At 44.7% G+C, this 24058-nt stretch overlaps 1 protein-coding gene across 1 annotated transcript in view; it reads left to right on the plus strand.

Moving 5' to 3' along the window:
- Positions 1-3636: 3636 nt before the first annotated feature.
- Positions 3637-24058, plus strand: part of daam1a (dishevelled associated activator of morphogenesis 1a) — a 265075-nt gene continuing 244653 nt past the window's right edge. The window contains exon 1 of the mRNA XM_086003291.1: positions 3637-3894. The gene's annotated coding sequence lies outside the window, so the exon portion shown is untranslated. The remainder of the gene's footprint in view (positions 3895-24058) is intronic.

A 24058-nucleotide genomic window follows, 5' to 3' on the forward strand; every position in this document is an offset into this window, starting at 1 on the left:
CATGGAAATCTGGGACAGTAGGATAGGGCTCTGGTGCCATTGGAAAGTCAGCCACACATTTAAAGTCGATAACCCTTTCATTCATCTATGTGTGGGCCATGCCAAATTACATGAACTGTGTAGCCCTGCAAAGAGGACATTGGTCACTTGCTGAATACATGCGTGCAGAGCCAACTGGCTGATGTTACAAAGATCTCCCATTGTTTCCTGACGGAATCAATTGCATAAAAGTTTAGGGCAGTAGTAATCTTCTCCATCATGGTTAGAACAGTTCGCAATGTAGAGATTTTAAAAAATCATTTTCAGGATGAGGCGATCTCTGGCAAAGCTGGCTTTTATTGCCCATCCCTATTGAGGCAACTGAGTGACTTGCTGGGCCACTTCAGAGGGCAGTTAATCATGTTGGTGTAGGACTGGAGTCACATATATGCCTGACCAGGTAAGGACAGCAGGTTTCCTTCCCTAAAGCATATTATTGAATCAGTTGGGTATTTGTGACAATCTGACAGATTTATGGTCACTTTTTTAGTCATGTGCTACTCCACAAATGTTGATCTGTGATTCAAAATATATCTTAAATGTATTCATTCATGGGATGTGGGCATCACTGGCATGGCCAGCATTTATTGCCCATGAGAAGGTGGTGGTGAGCCAACTTCTTGAACCGCTGCAGTCCATGTGGTGAAGGTACTCCCACTGTGCTGTTTGGTAGGGAGTTCCAGGATTTTGACCCAGCGACGATGATGGATCGGCAATATATTTCCAAGTCAGGATGGTGTGTGACTTGGAGGAGAACTTGCAGGTGGTGGTGTTCTCATGCATCTGCTGCCCTTGTCCTTCTAGGTGGTAGAGGTCGGGGTTCGGGAGATGCTGTTGAAGAAGCCTTGATGAGTTGTTACAGTGCATCTTGTAGATGGCACACACTACAGCTACACTGACAGTAGTGGAGGGACTGAATGTTTAAGGTGGTGGATGGGGTGCCGATCAAGCGGACTGCTTTTTCCTGGATGGTATCAAGCTTCTTGAGTGTTGTTGGAGCTGCACTCATCCAGGCAAGTGGAGAGTATTCCATCACACTACTGACTTGTGCCTTGTAGATGGTGGAAAGACTTTGGGGAGTCAGGAGGTGAGTCGCTCACCACTGAATATCCAGCCTCTGACCTGGTCTTGTAGTCACAGTATTTATGTGGCTGGTCTAGTTAAGTTTCTGGTCATTGGTGACCCCCAGGATGTTGATGGTGGGGGATTTGATGATGGTAATGCCATTGAATGTCATGGGGAGATGGTTAGACTCTCTATTGTTGGAGATAGTCATTGCCTGGCACTTGTGTGGCGCAAATGTTACTTGCCACTTATCAGCCCAAGCCTGGATGTTGTACAGGTCTTGCTGTATGCGGGCATGGACTGCTTCATTATCTGAGGAATTGCGAATGGAACTGAACACTGTGCAATCATCAACGAACATTCCCGCTTCTGACCTTATTATGGAGGGAAGGTAATTGATGAAGCAGCTGAAGATAGTTGGGCCTAGGACATTGCCCTGAGGAACACCTGCAGCAATATCATGCCGCTGAGATGATGGGCCTCCAACAACCACCTTCCTTTGTGTTAGCTATGACTCCAGCCAGTGGAGAGTTTCCCCCTGATTCCCATTGACTTCAGTTTTACTTAGTCTTCTTGGTTTCACACTCGGTCTAATTCTGCCTTGATGTTGAGGGCAGTCACTTTCACCTTACCTCTGGAATTCAGATCTTGTGTCCATGTTTGGACCAAGGCTGTAATGAGGTCTGGAGCCAAGTGGTCCTGGCCGAATCCAAACTGAGCATCGGTGAGCAGGTTATTGATGAGCAAGTGCTCATTGATTTAGGATCATTTGTACTTAAGTGATTTGGCTACAGGTTGATTAAGTGCATACATGTTGCATTTGATGGCTTTGTGCCACAATATTGATATCTCAGATTACACACAATTATCTAGAAACTTATCTCCCTGGGGCTGAGAATTCTATTAGGGTCCAGTTTCCATTTCTTTGTAGACATTGAGTTCTGTTGTCATCTCAAGACAATACAATTTTGTTGCATTTTAATTTACTGGAGAAATGTTGTAAAAGCAGTATATAAAACAGAAGCTATTGCGCAATGTGATTCCAGAAAATTACTTTTGCAAACATTATTTGAGTGTTGAGGGTATATTACGATATTTGTTGATTTTACTTTAATCTGGTTTGAGAATTCTGGAGTAAATTGACCAGGTTTGAGTAAATACTGTTTTGCTCTACTGGTTTCTATTATTTGAAAAGTAACTGGAAATGTAGAAGCTTTTTAATTAACTTGAAAAACATGAACCATGTAGTTTGTAAACTAATAAACAGAGAAACAAACAATTTAAACCTGAAATGTACACACAACGTTATGCCGAATAGCGCTTAAAAACAAAGGATACATGTACAATTCCAATCAGTTTTGTGAAAACATGTTTTAAATTACTATTAAAAATTCCAAATTTTCACAAATATTTTCACAAGTGCGTGGTCCATTATCACACACGGGTGTTTTAATGCCATTGGATCTAATAACATTTATGATTTACCAAACGGATATAAAATGAATTACGACCTAAATTAAAAAACTGAAAACGGTAAGTCCAGGGAATCGATCGATCTTTCAAATCAGTTGTGGTCATCGGTTTCGAACTCCAATATTTAGCTTTTAAAACAAATCTAAAAGAGTTGAAACTATGATAAAATCACACAAGTGATTTATTTTATATCGTATCATCATTGGTTACATTGTCACGCTGCCAATGCCCAGTTTGCAAAAAAATGTTACAACGTATTTTTAAAAGCTAATTTAAACATGCTGTTGATATAAACATCCGCGGATTCCTGAGATACGTATTACATTACACTCTTGTGGAAGATCTGTATATTCGATCTTTGACACACGTGTAATAAGAGCCATATGGCTCCTCGTGTCCTCTGTATTGCCCCTGCCTAGAGTTGTTCAGAGGGAATATTTCTACCTGACTGTACTCAAATAAACCCTTGTCAGATGGCCATGAAAACAATCACATTGTGATATAAGCAGTCTTCAGATCACCGTTTAAAAAGATCTGGCCATTTTGACGAATTTGCAACGCACATCCTTGGTGAACAAAAAGAAAATACTGACTTGACCTTAGCAACAGTTAACTTTAAATGTTCGCACGACGGTTCAAACCATAAACAGAGATCCATTTATTATTGACATAAATGAGCGAATGTTCAAGGTACAGAGAAGGCGTGACGCCCTGCGCTATCACGGCACAGGAATTTTAAAAGATACCAATTTTTTTGTGTTAAAAATGAGTCCGCTGCTGTTTGGGCCGAAGTTTGTATGTGAAACTGCAGCACACAGCGCTGACTGGAGCGCAGCGAGTGCCACCTTGGTCACCTCCTGGGCCAGGTGCGACGCGCGCGGACCTCGAACCACCCGGGTGACGTTCCAACAAATAAAGGCACCGCACGTGAGCGACATTGCAGCCAGTGCAAGCGCAGAACCCTGCCGCGCACCCAGCCAATGGGGGCAGGGCTACCATCCCGAGCCAGCACCTTATCTACACCCAATAGCAACGGCCTTTGCAATGAAGAGGCGTTTCCCCATTGCGCCGCTGACCCTGGGAATTGTAGTCCTGTCTGACTGGCTGTTCCGCTGTGTCAAACCTGCGCCGACCAATGAACTGCAACTCCCAATGTGCAGCGCGCTAGCAGCGCATGCGCATTAACCCACTGCTGTCTTCTATGGGTGAAACAGGATGATGTCACCTGCAGTGAGAGGAAATTGTTAAACTGAATCCTTTTGTAAAGAAGAGGGGAAAAAATATGGACGTTGCTGCACGGATGGGTGGAATTTGTTGGTAAGCAATTTTTTTTGTTATTTTTTTCCAGTGAGGGTGACATTTGCGGCTGGCTCTTTATTGTGTTCATCAGGGAAAAGTAGGTGGAAAATGAACGAAGCGTTCAGGTTAGGGCACGAGCATGGGTGGGACTGCACGGGGTTCCGTGCTTGAGAGGTATTGTCAGGCGAGCCTGCATTCCCCGCAACAAAAGGAAACGCCGTGAGCTGTAAGGGCTGTCTTCAGTAAGGATGTACCGCCTGCACGTTTTCTGCCTTTCACCGATGGGGAGGTTTTAACGGAGTCTCCAAATTCCACAGATTTGCAGCTGTTACTTTCGTGTCTGCAGACGAGTTTGAGTTTTGTGCCGGGTGCCCGAGAGCCGGGAGTGCGCTCCCGAGACAGCGAAGAATGTGTCAATTGTTCGGCTGATTTTCTTCTGATTCATGGAATTAAAATGCCAAGCCCACATGTCAGAAATCATTAATCTTTCCCAGTCCCATCCTGCGCTTCGTCTTTTGTTTGTCAGTGTTGTGGATGCTTTTGTTAAGGTGAGGTTAAAGACAGGAGGCTTCTCTTGTTTTGTGATGTTTGCGAAGCGGGCTAGATAAGAGAACAGAACTATAAAGCGAGTGATCATTTATTTGTATTGGATGTTTCAAAGAATGCGGCGTGCTGCCGGCACACCAGAGTGCTGATTAAATATTCCCGATTAGGGAGAGCGAGGGGTCGGGACTGTAATTTGATGAAGACAATCACCTGTAAAGGGATTCCGTGTTTCTGGTCACCGCAGCCTACCTACACCCTTCTTTGTGTGGTGTCTAATGAAAATGGTATGTTTAAAACAGCTGGCCGCGGGGAGGGTTTGCTTTGTGGTTTCAGTGTGGGCTCTACCCTGGAACCAGACCGGTGGACTCCTCATTGTAACTTCGTCAGACTTGCACGTAACAATATTCAGGAAGCCGAGAGTCGGGAAAACACTTGCTTCTAGTCTACCTCCACTAGAAATGTATGTAATGTCTATCTTCAGCCAATTTTGCCATGCGATCGGGGGGAGATGTTGAGGTAAAGACAGAATTAACGCAGCCAAATGGGACTGGGAGGCGTATGCTCCTACACGGGGTGAGGGAGGTTGGCGAGGATTGGTGTGTGTGCGTATATATGGAAAGCGGGCATTACTGCGGTCAGATATATGTATTTGGATTATGTGATAAAATGGTAATTTTGGGTGTGTCCGATTTGTGCGTGAGGTCACAGAAGGAAAAGGTTTAACAGAATCAATAGACAAAGCTTCGTAAAAGGTAAGAACGTGCTGCAAAATATAGGTGGTAGTCTATATAAAGGTCTGTTCAGATGACCAGGATTGAGGTGGAGTCAGACTATGAACAGGATGCAATTTACAAGTCGGGCGTGGGCGAAGCTCTTCTGTCTACATGGACAGATGTTTTGGGTGAAGGTTGTTTACCTTCGTACGCGGAGCAATGTCAGATTAGTCAATATTGAATAACACACTTGTTTGAATATACAAAGCAGATGTCATCTGTTTTAAAGCAATTTAGACTTTTTTTTAAACAAGCGATAACAACATAAATTAATGCAATGTTGGGGTTACCAGTTAAGGCACTGAGATTTTAATCTGTATAATAGATCAAAACTTTGGAGTACAGTGTTTTATTCAAAACTGCTTTAAAAAGCTTGCTGTAATTTCTCGTTAAAGGACAAGTGTGATATTCCAAATTGCCCCATCTTAAATGTTGAAAATGTATAGGTACTTAGCTTTTGTAACATTTTATGATTTCGACAAATCAGTTTAGATTAAACCTATCTTTCAGAAATGTACAGATTCTGTTCTAAATTGCCTGAGCTCTGCTCTCGCAGATTGTAAATGTCATCCCAGCCTCTTTAATTCAATTACAGCCTGCATTTGCCCCAAATGTTTCTATAACCTGTTTTTTTAAAGTTAAAACTCTATTTTTATGATTATGAAGCATTCACGGTGAACACGATTGTAATGCAGAACAAAAGGTTATTTCTGTTGATTGGAACATTGCACCTCCAGATATAATATAACTAATGTAATATATTACATTTCAGAAAGAATATGATGAGGTTTACAACATGTACTGTTTAATGATTAACATTACTTCTGAAAATAAGTTGTCAAAGATGTCTGTTGGGAATACTGCTATAGAATTCCTAGAAGTGTGACATGCAGATATACAGGGCTGCAATTGCATCAAGCGTTATGTTTGAAGGTATGAAACCATATCTCGGGCTAGTTTATAATTATATATTGTCAGAGTAAAATGTTGATGTACTTCAGTGCTTTACAAATCAGTAAACATAGAAACATAGAAGATAGGAGTAGGCCATTCGGCCCCTCGAGCCTGCTCTGCCATTCAATGCGATCATGGCTGATCATCCAAATTCAGTACCCTGTCCTTGTTTTCTCCCCATATCCCTTGATCCTTTAGCCTTAAGAAATATATCTAACTCCTTTTTGAATATATTTAATGAATTTGCCTCAACTGCCTTCTGTGGTAGAGAATTCCACAGGTTCACACTCTCTCTGGGTGAAGAAATTCCTCCTCATCTCAGTCCTAAATGGCTTACCCCTTATCCTTAGACTGTGACCCCTGGTTCTGGACTCCCCCGCCATCGGGAACATCCTTCCTGCATCTAGTCTGTCTAGTCCTTCAGCAAAGGAATTGCTGAGGGGAAAGGAACTAAGGCCATAAAAAGAGTAATTTAATTAATCTGAATGATTATAGGTCATTCTGTTCTAGTATAAGATTATTTTTCTTCATCCTCAGGGAAGTAAAAGCCACATTAAAAAAAAACTTCCAGCAGCAAGTTACACGATGCTGATTTCAAGTTATGGGAATGTAGATCTGGCTGGGAATAGTTGTGTCCTCATTGCAATTAGATCAGTGTATGGGCAAGCAAATGCCAAATTCCAACATTTAAGAAGGTCTGTGAAAAATGTGTGGCATAGGAACATAAGGACTATTTAAACAGAAGTATAAGTTTCTGTTTTGTTTTTAAACAGTAAGGATGTGTGAAATTGATTCAATTGATAAGATCGCAGCATTTTTCTTGAATGTAGAAATAGATGTTTCACAGCTGGGGCAGGTAATGACTGCCATAACTGGATAGGATGGCATTGCTGAACTGTGTGCGATGATGTTTCACAGAAATAGTTTATCTGCGTTGGTGTAAAGCACAAGCGTTACTATGAATCATATGTTATTGAGAACAACGTGAATAACTTCTCAGTTGTATTAAGGGCATATTTTTCTCTATGAAATACTGGTTATCAGTAATCATTCCATCGATGGTCTTAGTTTATCGGAGGATATATTTTGTTCACTTTTTTTTCCATTTTGAACTTTGGCGCTTTGTTTTATATAACAGTTTTTGCAATGGATGATCTAAGCAGTTTTCAGTGTTTATTTTCATGTCTTGATATTACTTTAGTTTGTAGGCGATAGCTGAGTTAGAGTTATGCATGTATATATTTGAACCTGAGACATAACAGGTGCTGTCATTTCATTGCTAAATTGTACCCTTCAAATACATATGGTTTTTGTTCTACAACAGTATATTGTTCTACAACATTATATTCAGTGTGTCAGTTACTATCCTTTAAAGAAGACTTTCTTCTTGGATTTGCAATACTGCTTCTTAAAAAAATATTTTTTTTAAGTAGAGAAAAGTGTCTCCTTGTTTGTTTCCAGGAAGACCAGGACTGATTTTGAAAATGAGAACTTCTCTCTTTTTGAGCAAATTGTGATATCTAGTGCATAAGTTGCATCTTCAAACTTATTTTGTGGGCAGAGACGGAATAGTGAGTTGATGTTGTGCAGGCAGGCATGAGGCACAGGTGTATTGCTGCAACCAGTATGTGATAATGAAACACTTGGACAGCGCTCCACTATGCAGTATCACCAGTTTTGCAACCCCTGATCCCTCTGTACACTGAGTTCCTGATCTCAGTCATTCATTTCTCACATACTTTCCTGTGAACATCACAAAAGCAATGCAGCCTGAAAACATCGGCCATTGTGACCTGCTGGTAAGGGAAATTTTGCAAGGAGGGGAGAAAACAAAATTAGAATGTAGCTTATAGAATAGCCTATTTTTATATGGTATGGTAGTAACGCATTGCTGATTAGGGATGCAGTATGCAGTGGTACTATGACTGGTGCTTCAATACAAAACTGTTCTTTGAATATGCATCAATACAAATGAAGTAGTATAACTCAGGAGATTATCAAGTGCAATGAGATGCAAGACCCCTCCAGGACGGCATTTAATCCTTTATTATATAGTGTTTAGTGGAGTTCTAGGGTTGCTGGCTTCCAATCAGGTGCACTAAGACTTTTGTTAAATATAGTGCTGGTCTCAGTAAGAATTTTTTTACTATGGCGAAGAAAATCACTATCAAATTGGTCTTTTGCAGGGGGCGGAGCTAGTGGCAGAGGGATTCAGCGGATGTATTTTGCAAGCGGTGCAAATGATCGAGGAAATTCGAGTGTACTGATATTTCAGCATAAAACCAGCATAAATCAGTTGCGTGTGAATATCTTTGCAAAAAAAAGTGCTACACCATTCTTAAGCTGTAGTTATGATGAAAAGTTCCCTAAAATTCTGGGCCAATATTTCAAGTAGAACTCTTCAAAACTGAAAATAAACATTTTAGTACACTCAAAAAAAATTACTTTTAATCCGAGAGGAAGTTAATAGATTTTTTGATGAAAAGAAAAGCAGAAGATTGTTAGATAAGGGTGCTGTGGTGAAAAGACATTTTAACAAGAAAATCCAAAAGGCGAGGAACTGGAGAATATTGGAAAAACATCACAAAGAACTGCCCCTGTGATTTTGGCCACATTAATTTATCTGCTCCTCTTACTCTAATCTATGTCCCACTGAACTTGTAATACTTCTAACCCTAGCATTAAAAAGCTGCCTGATTCCAAACATCGTATGTGGAACTTTCAACTGGTCTGGTCTATGTGTGACTCCAGTCCTACACCAATGTAATTGACTCTTAACTGCCCTAATTCAGCCCTTTCAGGGCAATCATGGATGGGCAATATATGCCGGCCTTGGCAGCAATGCGCACGTCCCAAGAATGGATTTTAAAAAAACCTCTGAACCCCTCCCTCTCCTCTGCTGTTACATTGATGATTGTGTTGGTGCTGTTTCTTGCACTTGTTCTGATCATGAGAATTTCATTAGTTATGCTTCCAATTTTGAACCATCCCTCATCTTCATGTGGTCCTTCTCTTGATTCCCACTACAGCTGTACTACCTAGAGTATACTTTTTGTGCACGTCCTGCAAAGATTCACTCCTATTCTGCCAGTTTCTCTGTTTGGACATTGGCTTTAATAACTTCAATACTTAATTATACCCCCCTCATTTCTTTACAGTAGGCAGTGATGGAGGATGAACTTGTTGGTGTCTAGGGGAAGGAGGGGGCGCAGGTTGACGATCCAGTGTTGACCTTTTGTCAGAACACAGCTCTTGGGTGGGTAAGAGGATTACATCCTTGCTGTTGGCCTGTTGTTCCATCTTGCGGGACTGACATACATGCTGTGTGTTTCTAACATTTCCGTTTTTAATTTTAGATCTGTATCTACAGGCTTTTTTTTTTCTCCTCCCAGTTACCCCTCTATTTCACCATTTTACCTTGGGTGGGCCTCTTTCCATCTTGGCTATTGCTATGATCTTTTGTAAATGTCTTTTTACGGCTTCACTCGTGATTTTTTGCATCATCGAATAATCGCTTGCCTTTCCTTTTAAGCAGGTTGCATGTCATGCAACCCATTAACTACCTCTCTGAGATTGTAATATTTGTTTTCCTGCCCTCTTCCTCTTGTCCCATTTTTACAAAAATGCTTATTTATCTTTTAGTCCTGGAGATCTCAACATGAAATGCTAACTTGCCTTCCCCACAGATGCTGACTGACCTGCTGCGTACTTCCAACATTTTCTGTTTTTGTTTTTGTAAGCTATGAGGCTTCCACATGTGACATCACTGGAGCAAAAAGTCCATTTGTGATGAATTATTTAGTGCATAAAAGATGCAACAAAAGACTGTGGCTGTCACTTTTAGAAATGAAACGTTGATCATGCTTTGTAGAAAAGTCAGTTGTTGAGTGATCGCTTTAATAATGTGAATCCACTATTTGGATGAATTATAAAGTGCCACATGGGGAGGAACAATGAATAATATTTCATGTCCGTAATATACTAGATATAGGTTTAGAAAGATGTAAGTGCGTTTTAACTATAAAAACTATTCTGGATTGAATTCTTGGATCACCTGGAAAGTAGGATGAACTTAAATAACTTCCAAAATTTAAAGACTTTTGCTGTAAACTTATTTAGGCCCAATGTTATTCAATTGGAGATTACAAAGCTGCTTCGAAATACTTGATGCAGTAACTTTTATTGAGAAAGCACATGTTTAGGTTCTGTTGGCATTATGGAGAAAGACTGGATGGGATTGAATAATTTTATTGTAGTGCTGATATTAACTTCAGCATTATTGGTTTGCTTTGGGACCTTCAGTACCTTTTGTGTTATTTTGGTGTGGGAATGAAAGTTGTTCAGTGAAATAGTGTGGCATGATTTGTCAGCTAAACGGATTGCATATAATAATGGTAATAAAATGGAAGAAGGATGACTTCAATTTAAAGTGAGATTAGTTTTGCTCTTTAGTATGTACAATGTTTCTCAGTGTTCTGAATTGTGTGATGGAATATTTCAAAGTGTGTTTCCCAGTACACAGAATTCTCAAAACATGAATGTTGGGAGCCATGAATGTTGGGAGCAGAGCTGTGCACATGCAGAGCCCTCTACTGACAGCAAAAGTGTGATTCACAGTCACTCAAAGTAACAGGGCTTGTGCCTGTTAAGCGCATGGTGTCAGACCAGTATATTGGTAAAATTTATATGTGAATTACTCTCCGTGTATTGTGTGCTACATTAATTAGCAATTTACCATTGTGCTGGTGAAAGATATAACCCAAAGTCAGTACTTCCCTATATTATAGACACTTTTAGTCTTTACTGCAGCAGTACTCTTGGTAAATTGCAGTCTTGGCATCTAGCAGAAACAGGCAAAATATGTGAATAATCTGTGCCTCTCCCCAGTTAAAGTGCTCAGATGATTGGTGCAGTTCTGCATCATCAATATTTTAAATTTCTAAATGGTCTCTGATAGCCTAGTTGTTTTTTTTTTTTTTTTTAAGTCCCTGAAGAGAAATGTTAAGTTTGAGGTGATCGGTGAGTGGGACTTGGTGCAGGATAGGATTCTAACAGGAGAGTTTTGGATTAGCTCGAGTTTGTGGAGGGTGGCAGAATGTGAAACCGACAAAGGAGTAATCGAGTTAAAATCAATAGTAACACCGGTCACTTCTATTCCAGTTACGAAGGCCTGAAGGTTTCAGTGGCAGGTCGGCTGGGGTAGGGGTGGAGGTGTGTGATGTTAGCGATAGAAGTACATGGCCTTTGTGATGGAGAGGTTATGGGGTCATAAACTCACCTTGGGGTTGAACAGGGTGCAGGTGTTGTGAACAATCTGGTTCAACCTGAGACAGTGACCTGGGAAGGGAGTGGAGTTAGTGGTAAAGGAGTGGAGTTTGTGGTGGGGTTAAAAATGATGGATTCAGTCTTCCCAACGTTTAGCTGGAGGAAGTTAAGACTCATCCAGGACTCTTGTTGGACAAGCACAAAGGCATTGGAGGGATTGAGAGAAGTGGCGAGGTGGAGCTAGGTATCGTCACTGTACACAATGACACTGACCCCATAGTTGTGGATGATGTTGACAAGGGATAGCATGTAGATAAAGACGAGGAGGGGACCAAGGATCGATTCTAGAGATTACATTGTGAGGGGCATATGAGCATTCTGGCTATGATTAGATAGGTAAGGATGGAACCAGCTGAGGGTAGTCCCATTGAGCAAGATAGAGGAAAGGCATTGGTGGACGATTGTATGGACAACTGTGTCGAAAGCTGCAGAGCAGACGAGGAGGGATTTTGTGTCAGTCCCAGAGAATTTGTTCATGACCTAGTTAGAGCCGTTACAGTGTACTTTTGTCCTATGACAGTCTGGCTATTTGTTGCATCTATTCCAACATGTACATGGAGAGGATACTACACAATTATCCTGTGGGCTAGTACAACTATTCCGTGAATGCCCAGGCTCATAACCCAAGAGCAAAGTTTTGGGTCACAAGTCCGGTCGAGTCTTAATTCGGACGTTGGATTATTCTGTTTGTAATGCAAGACTGACACCTGTGCTTTTGACTGTTGATTTCCATTTTGTGTTAAAAAATTACATGGGTATTTGCTTTTTCTTGGAGGCAGAGGAGATTGTAACCGTGCCGACACACATCGCTGCTATGGGTTGTTGGTAGGTCTGAAATGGGCCTGGGTAAATGAATTTCTTGTAGCACTTTTACATTGATGCTGAGTTCAAGCGGAGACCTGTGATCGCTGAGTGTCTTTTATCGGCATACTGCTTAGCTGGTTTTACATTACACAAGAAATGTCAGTGTTCCCTTTTCTTGAAGTGTGGGTCTTGCATAGTCAGCTGCAAGTCAAATGTAAAACTGTTGGGGTTTACTGTGATGATTTGGTGGGAGGACCTGTTTCTAGCTGGTCTGGTCTGGGCTGCTGGCTTTGGCAACAGCTGGCACCTTTTAGCTGTTTTAACATGTGTGAGACCCGCACTAATGCCATCGGTTCCCAAAGTGCGAGTTTTAAGCAGCCCTGCTGTAAGCCGAGTGTAAAACTGCTGGGACTTGTAAAGATCAGCAGCCAGGAAGACCGATTTAAGTTGTGGGTGTCGCTCAGTGTAAAAGTACCTTTCCTCTTGGCTTGCAGTTGTCAGCACGAGATACACGATTTGGTCATTGATGGCACAAGTGAGGGTCTTGAATGATGCAAGAGCAGCTTTTGGAGGAAGCAGCTCTGCATTTTCCACATCTCCAAAGAAGTCAGGGCAGTAACGCTGAACTTGCCTATTCTATTGATGGCACAGAGCACTTTCAATGCAGAAGTTGTTTGTTATGGTACCCAATAGATCCATATCAGTTTATGGGGCTACTTTCATGATTGAAACAGATGTACAAGATAACAGGAAGTACTGCCAGATAATAAAGTACTGCCATTATTTTAATGGGGCAAGTAGCTTGACAATAGTATGCTTGTAACATGGAATACAATTAATTTTCTGAAAATGTGAGGAGAGTCAAGGGTAAGGAGCAGCCCCTAAGCTGCTGGTGAATTTTCCTCTTTCCCCCCCCCCCCCCCCCCCCTCTTCCGGTGCCTATATTCTCTCCCTTTCCATGCTGCTGGGGAATTCCCTACTTCCCTTGCCCTGTTGGGATTTTCTTTATTTCCCTTGCCCTCAGCCTTGCTGGGGAGTTCCTTCACCCCCATATCCACACTGCTAGGTGTCACTCAGGCCCATTCATTTAAGGAATGTCTCTAAAAATGAAGCAGACTAAAACAAATACAGGCTAGTTGGAACTCAACTCTTTACAGTTAAACCAACAACTGCTGAAATTTATGCAGTGGCTCAGTGAGTATTTGAAGAGACAGATTAATGTTTTGGGTGGAGTCCCTTCCAGAGAATCCTTTTCTCGGATGCTGATTTGACACCAGATTAAGTGGGCAGTATTTAGTCCAGTAAAATGTAGGGGCTCCAAACCAAACCTTTACACAGGGCCGCCTCAAGGCAAACAACCAGGTCAATAATCCTTGACATAAATTCCATATTTTTGTTTTAGGTTTTTTTTAACTAATAGAGGACAAGTGCTGCATTTATGTTTATGTATTGTGTTTATCAATATGCAATAACTAACATTTGAATTGGGGTTTAAAAATCTGTTTACCATCATTATGAATGGATTTCACATTAGCTTCTAAAACAGTTAAGCTTATTTCAAGCACATTTGCTCTTTATACAACAAAAACTGTGGAGAATATTGTTGATGCTGTGAATCTGAGAAGCACTCACTAGAGCATACTCCAGTGAATATGTTTGTGCATTCTACTTGGCATAAACTTATCAAATAAAATTTATAAATATTATACACTGTTAGGAATTCAAATAATGTTGAGCTTCTCACTTTTAATACTAGCTGGAGAAAGTGAAGAAGGTGTTTTACTTTTTTTAAAAACTTCAATTTCCATTTATTTTGTCATTAGATTTCTTGGATATTTGGCTAGTTTTGCCTTTTTGTTTAGAAAATGTGACAAATTAGTTTTTCATTAATTTGATGTAATGATTTATATAGTAATAGTTGGTGATTCACCATAGTGGAATTTTAATTTTATTTGCCTGGACCTGTAGCATTGCATCATTGGTAAATAGATGTCAATTGTAGTGTTACAGTTCCTAAATTTAACAGCACTATCATAGAATCATACAGCACAGAAGGAGGCCATTCAGCTCATCGTGCCTGTGGCGGCTCTTTGAAACAGCTATCCAATTAGCCCTGCAAATTTCTCCTTTTTTGAAGTATTTATCCAATTCTCTTTGGAATGTTACGATTGAATCTGCTTCCACCGCCCTTTCAGGTATTGCATTCCAGATCATCATAACTCGCTGTGTAAAAGAAATTCTCCTAATTTCATCCTGGGATTTTTTGCCAATTTTGGGGCGGAAGTTGTGGTCGGTATGATGGTGTATTCAGAGTACTCTGTCATACCACCTTTTGAAACACAGAAAGTTAGCCTGCAGGTACAGCAAGCAATTAGGAAGGCAAATAGCATGTTGGCCTTTATTGCAAGGGGTTGGAGTATAAGAGTAAGGAAGTCTTACTGCAATTCTACAGGGCCTTGGTGAGACCACACCTGGAGTACTGTGCACAGTTTTAGTTTCCTTATCTAAGGAAGCATGTACGTGCCTTGGAGGCGGTACAACGAAGGTTCACTAGATTGATTCCTGGGATGAGAGGGTTGTCCTATGATGAGAGATTGTGTAGAATAGGCCGATACTCTCTGGAGTTTAGAAGAATGAGAGGTGATCTCATTGAAACTTACAAGATTCTGAAGGGGATTGACAGGGTAGATGCTGAGAGGTTGTTTCCCCTGGCTGGAGTGTCTAGAACCAGGGGGCATAGTCTCAGGTTAAGGGGTAGGCCATTTAAGACCTGAAATGAGAAGGAATTTCTTCACTTGGAGGGTTGTGAATCTTTGGAATTCTCTGCCCAGAGGGCTGTGGATGCTGAGTCCCTGTTCAAAGCTGAGCTAGCTAGATTTTTGGACTCTAGGGGAATCAAGGGCAGGAAAGTGGAGTTGAGGTCGATGATCAGCCATGATCTTATTGAATGGCGGAGCAGGGTCGAGGGGCCGTATGGTCTATTCCTGCTCCTAATTCTTGTGTGATGTTCTTATGACCCACATTCTGCACCACACACACTTTGGTGTCAGGAGTCGGTACCTCTTTTAGAGAGAGCAGCCCTGATAGTCAGTGGGGCGGGCTTTCGGATGGCGGCCAGGAGTTATGGTCGGGTTCCCTAAATGCTGTGGAGCTTTAAAACGATTTCCCTCCCGCAATTGAGCCTGATCAACAGGCTTGGGTGCTTGTCGGGTGGGGAAGTTCTCCAGAACAGGCTGCAGCCGAGGATAAGGTAAGTTTCGTGATTGTTGGGGGTACAGATCGCCTGGGGGGATGGGAGCGGGTGGATAGAGCGTGGTGTGGTGGATCGTGGGTGATCGCAGGGTGTTGGGGAGAGATTGGAGAGGGGTCAGAGATCGGGTTGGGGAGGGGAGAGTCGGAGACCACGGGAAGTCATGGCGAGGTTGGGGGAGAGTCAGAGATTACGGGGGAGATCGGGAGGCTCGACGATGGGGTTTGATTGGGGGTGGGTGTCGGGGCTTGGGGGGGAGCGGGTTGTGAGATTGAGGAGGTGGGGGTGGGGGGTTGTGGTGTACTTGCAAGCAAGCTTGTTTGGCCTGGAGGAAGTGCGCAAGCTCCCCCTGGCCCACAAGTAGTACTGTAAAGGCACTTAGCTGATGGATCCAGCCCTTCTAGCCTCCTATTAGCTGCTGGGTTTCCCAAGGCCCAGGAAGCCCCAGCTGACATTGGTTAGAAATAGAAACACTCTTAAAACTGAGACTTGCAGCCTCCTTAAAAGGTTTCAATGACTGACCTGCCTCCTGAGAGCTGGTTGGTCGCCAATCCCTGTCCCGCTTCCGTTAAAACAGGAAGTAGGCGGGTTGGGTTCCAGTTTCAGATTTTTAGCATTTTAACCCATCCGTTTTTGTGGGTTACATATACCTCCAGCATATCTCGGAGCCAAAAAATACAACTGTTTGATTTAGTTTGGGTTTGACATGTCCTAACTCGCAAGGGTGAATCGAAATCAAATGGACTCGGTATTTGTCACGTTACTGCAATTTGTTCGGATAAGGGTATTATGGAAGGAATTCTGCCTGACTTTTTCTGAAAAAGTGCTTGTTAAGATTAATTAGGATGAAAGTGTTTGTCACGGCAGTCTGGACAGTGGGGTAGATCAGCAGCCAAAGAGATTTATTACTGAGAGCCAGCCCTTCTGCACATCAGGATCGCGTTTCAACTTAATGCAATACAAACAAGTCCACGGAGAACATTAAGCTGCTCCATAACATGGAAATGCATTAAAAAGTGACAAAAAAGGCCTGTCCAAACTGATTTAAATTTAGTGGGTGTTTAATTTGAGATTTCTCCTACTTTTAAGTGAAGCTCTTCGTGCAAAAGTTAGGCAGAACTATGTATAAATTCATCAACCTGCTTTTTTTTAACCAAACACACAGCACATCAACCACATTATTTAATAATCTTAAGTGGCAGTGGCGATCAAAGCAGCATTCATTCCGCAATATTGCGATCACCATTGATTTTAAGGGGAGGGGGGATGGGGTGCGAAGCAAATGTTATGGCGAGGGAAAGGGAGGAGCGGTGTAAATGTCCCAGGAGATTTTGGTGTGGTGTGAATAATGGCATAACTTACTTATGCTGCAATTTCCTGGGACTTGTATGGTGCAAGTCAAACCCTATGTCGCAGATGTGCTATTCCAATGGAGCAAGTCTCCAGGAAAACCTGGGCCATTGTTGTCTCTTTTTGGTCAAAGTATTCATAGGAATAAATAACTTTAACATTTTGATTATGTTGTAGGAATTGACGAATTCCTATAAATAACTGAGATCGACACCAGGGAACAAGTAAACAGGTCTTTACTGATCAGAGACTCCAAGAGGACTGCCTGGGCAGCCCTGTGGCTTGCGACGTGACATCATCACGTTTGCCCGCGTTTTTCCGTGCTCTTCAAGGGGCCAAGCCCCGTACATGCAAACTCTATATACAAAACACAGTAATGCCTAACGCAATGGTACAGGTTTAGGCTGGTGTTAGAACATCGTTAAAGGGAATTATATACAGTCAGCCAGAGTCATTCAGTGGTTCTGCCACATGCGCCCCCCCAGAATTCGCTTTAACGGACAAAGTCAAACGGTGAGGGGGTCTGACGAGCCTGTCAGAACGACTCCTGTACACTCGAGGCGGAGGCTGCTGGGCGGCTGGCGGTCTGGCGGGCGGGTGCACTTGGTCTGTGGTGACGACAACGGGTGGCCGACCCCGTCTCGGCGGCTGTGCGGTCTCGATGGGGCGGTCGAGGTCCAAATGTGCTGGCTCTATTCGGTCGACCGAAATGTGGTCCGGTTTACCGCCGACATCTACCATGAAGGTTTTGTCCCCTGCCTCCAACACGCGGAAGGGACCGGTATATGGGCCCTTGAGCGGATCCCTATGTGCGTCATGGTGAATAAAAACATATTCAGCCTTCTGAAGCCCCGTGGGAACGTGTGACCTCTGCAGTCCGTGGTGCGAAGTGGGTACCGGTGCGAAACATCTGGCCGCCTCTTGGTGACTAGCAAGCTGAGCAGACGCGGACCATGGCTCTGTCAATGTTGGTAGGAAGTCCCCTGGGACTCGCAGCGGTTGACCATACACCAGCTCCGCTGATGAAGAGTGAAGGTCTTCTTTGGGGGCCGTGCGAAGACCCAACAGGACCCACGGTAGCTTGTCTGCCCATCCAGCGTCCCGGAGACTGGCCCTCAGGGCGGCTTTCATTGACCGGTGGAAGCGTTCGCAAAGGCCATTTGCCTGTGGGTGGTAGGCTGTGGTGTGGTGTAATTTGATACCGAGTCCTTGGGCCACTGCATTCCAGAGTTCGGAGGAAAACTGCGGTCCCCTGTCTGATATATCTGCAGGTACTCCGAAACGAGCGATCCAGGAGGAAATGAACGCCCTGGCCACGTCTGCTGAAGTAGTGGATGACAGGGGGACCGCCTCCGGCCATCTGCTGGTGCGGTCCACCTTGGTCAGGATGTGTGAAAAACCATGGGAGGGTGGAAGTGGTCCTACCAGGTCGACGTTGACATGGTCAAAACGTTGCTCCGGAACTGTGAAGGTGGCCAACGGAGCTTTGACGTGGCGCTGTACCTTGGCCCTTTGGCAGACTACGCAGGTGTTGGCCCAGTCGCGGACATCCTTATGCATGCCATGCCATACAAACTTCGCTGACATCAGTTTCTGAGAGGCCTTCATTCCTGGGTGTGACAACCCATGTATGGCGTCGAACACTTAGCGGCGCCAGACGACCGGCATGACAGGGTGAGGATCCTGTACGGAGACGTCACACAACAGTGTGGTACCTGCCGCATGGAACATGACGTCGGCCAACTGGAGGCCAGTGATGGCCGTTCTGTAAGCTTGGACTTCTGGGTCTGAGGCTTGGTCCGCTGCCATGAGGGTGCAGTCGATGCCTAAATGAACCGTATTGATGATCGCGCGGGAGAGGCAGTCTGCCACCAGGTTGTCCTTACCGGACACGTGCTGTATATCCATGGTGAATTCGGATATGTAGGTCAGTTGACGCTGCTGTCGGGCTGACCACGGTTCAGCGGCCTTGGCCATTGCAAAGGTTAACGGCTTATGATCCACAAAGGCGGTGAAAGGACGTCCTTCTAGCAGGAACTGAAAATGGCGGATGGCCAGAAAAAGGGCGCGCAACTCCCGGTTGAACGTGCTGTATGCTCTCTCGTTCTGCCGTAGTTGATGGCTGAAGAATGCCAATGGCTGCCACGTCCCGTTCACCCACTGCTGTTACACGGCACTGACTGCGTAGTCCGACGCGTCGGTGAGGGCGATGGTGGCTCCTGGCAGCGGGTGCGCCAGCATAGTCGTGTTGGCTAAGGCACGTTTGGTGTCGGCGAACGCTCGGGCCATGTCATCCATCCAGTCTACCAGGTTCTTGCCAGTCTTGCCCTTGAGGGCCTCATACAGGGACTGCATGAGCAGTGTCGCCTTAGGCACGAAGTGGTGGTAAAAGTTTACCATGCCTCGGAATTCTTGCAGGGCCTTTATGTTCTGCCGGCGTGGAAAAGATGTCACCGCCTCCACTTTTGAAGGTAAAGGAACCACTCCCTCTGAGGTGATGCGACGCCCCAGGAAATCGATTTGGTGCAGGCCAAATTGACACTTGGCCGGGTTGATCCGGCTGTGTTGGCTGAGACGTTGAAAAAGGGTGCGTAGGTGACAGGTATGTTCTTCCTTAGTAGGACTGGCAATTAAAATATCATCCAGGTAGACGAAGAGGAATTTTGAGGTCCCGCAGCACGGAGTCCATCAGGCGTTGGAAAGCCTGGAGGGCGTTCTTTAACCCAAACTGCATTCGTAGAAACTCGAAGAAGCCGAATGGGGTGATGACTGCGGTCTTGTGGATGCACAGGGACCTGGTGGTAGCCCCGGACGAGGTCAACTTTTGAAAACACGGTGTTCCCTGCCAAATGGGCAGAGAAATCCTGAATGTGGGGGATCGGGTACCGATCAGGAGTGGTGGCGTCGATAGTCGCCGCATGGCCGCCATCCGCCGCCAGGCTTCGGGACGATATGGAGGGGTGAAGACCAGGGACTATTCGACCGGCGAATAATCCCTAACTGTTCCATGGTTGCGAACTCCGTCTTTGCGACCGCCAGCTTGCCAGGTTCCAGGCGCGCACGTAGACCGGGGGGCCGTTGGTGGTGATGTGGTGTTCCATACCATGTTTCGTGGCCGAGGAGGAGAACGTGGGTCTTGTCAGGTCGGGGAATTCGCCGAGCAGGCGGGCGAACTCATCAGGAGTCTGGAACGCACAGGAGACGGTGCATGACGTAGTGTTACTGCGGTAACACTGGAGAGAATTAAAAGTTGCTGCGTTGATCAGCCGCCGGTTCCTGATGTCGACCAGGAGGCTGTTGGCGCACAGGAAATCCGTGCCGAGGAGGGCCTGGGAAACTTTGGCCGTAACAAACTCCCAGTGAAAGCGTTGCCCCCCGAAGCACACCTCAACTCGCCGTCTGCCGAAGGTCCGAATTGCTCCGCCATTGGCCGCTTCAAGCGTGGGGCCGTGATTCCCCGTCTGCACATCGAGGGCAGACGTGGCTAAAATGCTGCACTGCGCTCCGGTGTCGCACAGAAAACGGCAACCGGAGAGAGTGCCGGTGATCAAGAGCAACTTTCCCGGGTTGCCGATCGCCATCGTGGCCGCGGGGTGCCCGTTAGACCTGTTCCTCAGTGGTCACAGTTGTTGTTTTTTTTTGGGGGGAAACTGCAGGGAGGGCGGCAACGCTTCGCCCTCGCGCCGAACTGCGCGTGGTAGAAACACAGCCCAGCAGGCTGACGAGCTGGGGCGGCATCTGCGGGGGGATGGGTGCCTCATGGCGGTGCAGTACTGCCAAGTTACAGTGAAATTTGTCAGCCTCCGCAGCGAGTGTTGCACAGTCCACGATTTCAGATCTGGCCAGGGCAGCTTGCACCTGTTCAGGCAGTTGGCTGAGGAAAATTTCTCGGAACAGGAAGCATTCCGGTTCTGAGCCCAGGAGTGTGAGCATTTGGCTCATCAACTCTGAAGGCTTGGAGTCCCCGAGGCTGGGCATCGCGAGTAATTGGGCACGCTCTGATTTTGTGAGCCCGAAAACCTGCAGTAACCGCGCTTTGAGGGTTTCATACTTGCGCTCCGTTGGGGGGTTTTCGAGGAAGCTGACTATCTGAGAGGCGGTAGAGCTGTCGAGTATGCGGTCTCCGCACAGGTATTTGGTCTGATCCACATCGATGTTCCGCAGGGCGAACTGGGCCTCGATCTCAATAAACCACGAGGTCGCTTGCTGCTCCCAGAACTGTGGCAGCTTTAGTGAAACAGCGTTTGTTTCCATGCTGTGCTCTTTTGTGAAAACGTTCACAAAAAACGGGGTCACCAATGTAGGAATTGACCAATTCCTATAAATAACTGAGATCGACACCAGGGAACAAGTAAACAGGTCTTTACTGATCAGAGACTCCACGAGGACTGCCTGGGCAGCCCTGTGGCTTGCGATGTGACGTCATCACGTTTGCCCGCGTTTTTCCGCACTCTTCAAGGGGCCACGCCCCGTACATGCAAACTCTATATACAAAACACAGTAATGCCTAACGCAATGGTACAGATTTAGGCTGGTGTTAGAACATCGTTAAAGCGAATTATATATAGTCAGCTAGCGTCATTCAGTGGTTCTGCCACAATGTCACGATTATGGCCAAATTAGTGTAATTGCATGGCAGTTGTTTACGGTTTCATACACTCTGGACAAGTTGAAGTTGCTTGATCAACACTGCACGTTCACCCCTGTGGCCAGTGCCAGTGTGGTTGTCTATATTTTAATATAATATTCGGTACTGGTATTTTTTGTTGGTGTCTGATTGCTAGACTTAGTTTTCTTAGAAGTGAGTAAGTGAAGTGAGCAAGTTAATCAATTTACATTGGCAGTTTGTTGAAGTACAAATTGAACAAATCAGGACTCCAAACTATCATTGGTGTACAATTGCTGGTAACATTCATCTATAACTCTATGCTAATAATTTTGTTTTGACAAGAGTGAATCCAAATTCTCCTCTTCCTGTTGATTTGCTGGGAATTGTTAATTCAGTGTTCAGTACAATCATTCTGATGAAGTATTCCTCCTTAATTATTATGTAGTGGTTTGAAAGGACTCGAAGGACAGAGGAGGCGGCAATATTGACTTGATATTTATTTTAATGGTAGAGTAATTTCTGCAAAGAAGATACGGATTTCTACTTGTCTCCAACTGCTTTGGATATGTATGTAACCAGAAGAGCTGTAAGGCCATCCAGGGATGCAGAAGGAAAATTGTATTTAAATGCAAAATTGCTGTAGTATGGAATGTTAGATTTATTAATTCAATTATACAAATTATTTGTAAGATTCTGTTTTCTCGAGTTCAGAATTGCCTTTGATTCTGTTGCAGATAAAAAAAAATAAACTTCCCTCCTCTTCAAAAAGTCTCCCATGTTGGTGGTAAGAGTTTTGTAACTTCTTTCCAGGGAAAGAAACTCACAAAAAAAACAGCAACTGCTGCTTACTAGTTCAATGGAGCTATGTTATTTAAAATATATTATTGGAGTGGTGCAACATATTGGTGCTCCAAATAATGTCATGGAGTGTTACGCTGTGGGTTAATGCTTATGATACTGATCGGCACCATTCTGTTGAACAGAGATCAGCGAGACCATTAGGAATTATCTTGCTCGAAAAACCCACCTTTCCTCTCTTGATGTGTTGCAGGTGAAGGACAATGGATGAGAGAGAAGGTCTTGTTTTCTATTTTGCCTTCAATTTTTTAAAAATAGGTTGGCTGAGTTGCAATTGGAGCAGTGGGTGACCTCCCCTGTTGCCCTGCTAAGTGTGCTGTAGTGGTTCAGTGAGTCAACAGGATAGGCTGAGCATCAAACTCCTTATGCTGCTCAGTGCACGATGCAGTGTATCATGATGCAGTGTTTCCAAGCCTGCGCACCTATGGCGTAACTCTATTGAATCTCTCACTGCTCTGCCATAAACCGCCCAGTACTACAGGATCATCCTGGAGAGCAAGGTTACCCCCGGCCTCTCTTCTCCACAACCAAACATCGCCTTAAACCCCTCTCTCCTGCCTCTCTCCACCCTCCCTTCCAAAAAAGTGCAAGGAACTTGTGGTAATATCTTCTTCTTTGGCTTTGTGTCCATTTTTGTCTGATTACGCCTCTGCGAAGCGCCCTGGGATATTGTTGGTGCTTTAAATGTGCTGTATAAATGCAAGTTATTGTTGCCTACATGAAGACAAGAATAAGTTAGCAATATAAATATAGTAGATTGGTACAAATAGGTTGCTTTGGTGTTTGTCCTCTTACTCAATCTGTCTGATTCTTAAATGTAAAAGCACCAAGAGGCATATTGCGTGTGTCGAATTCAGTTCGAACAGACTTTGCGTTGAAACGTTTCCTATTGGCAGAGATGGAAGGCAGCTGTGGCATTCCCAGCTCAAACTGGATGTTATGAAATGTACGGACATACAAAGTGGAAGAATAGTCCCAAAGAGCTCTGCTGCTTGTTAGCCAGAAATATTTTTGGTCATGGATACTTGACAATGAAGTGGTTAATTATGTTATGTACTCTAAGCTCCTTCTTGCATGACTTCGATAGGGTCTTAATTAGGCAGATTAACCCATACATATGATTGTTGGAATACTTGTTTGCCGAGACTTGGACAAGGACCAATTAAACCATTCTTTATCTTTCAACAGGATTTCCTTCAGAATGTGTTAATTCTCTACAGTATTCTTAACTAGCTGGGGGGGGGCCCGGCGTTGCCAGGGCTTTTTTGGGCCGCGTGGTTTACGGCTGGGCGCTGCCGCTCCCGCGCTCTGTGTCACTCCTTCCCTCTCTGTCCCTCCCCCTCTTTCTCCCTGCCCCTGTGTCTCTCTCTCTCTCTCGCGAAGTTTCGGGAGGCTGCAGGAATAGGCCCACCCACACACGGAATGAAACGCCCCCCCCCCCCCCCCCGTGACGCACCGATTGCTCAACCATCACGTCACTGAACTGTAGGATTGGTCAACCATCACATCAGTGACTGGGGGGGGAAGAGAGAGCGACTGGGGGGGAGGGGGGAAGAGAGAGCGACTGGGGGGGAGGGAAGAGCGAGAGCGACTGGGGGGGAGGGAAGAGCGAGAGCGACTGGGGGGGAGGGAAGAGAGAGAGCGACTGGGGGGGGAGGGAAGAGAGAGAGCGACTGGGGGGGGGGAGGGAAGAGAGCACGCGACTGTGGGGGG

Source organism: Somniosus microcephalus, chromosome 12, assembly GCF_052327205.1.
Source record: "Somniosus microcephalus isolate GS21.2 chromosome 12, FLI_Smic_1.0, whole genome shotgun sequence".
Taxonomy (NCBI): Eukaryota; Metazoa; Chordata; class Chondrichthyes; order Squaliformes; family Somniosidae; genus Somniosus; species Somniosus microcephalus.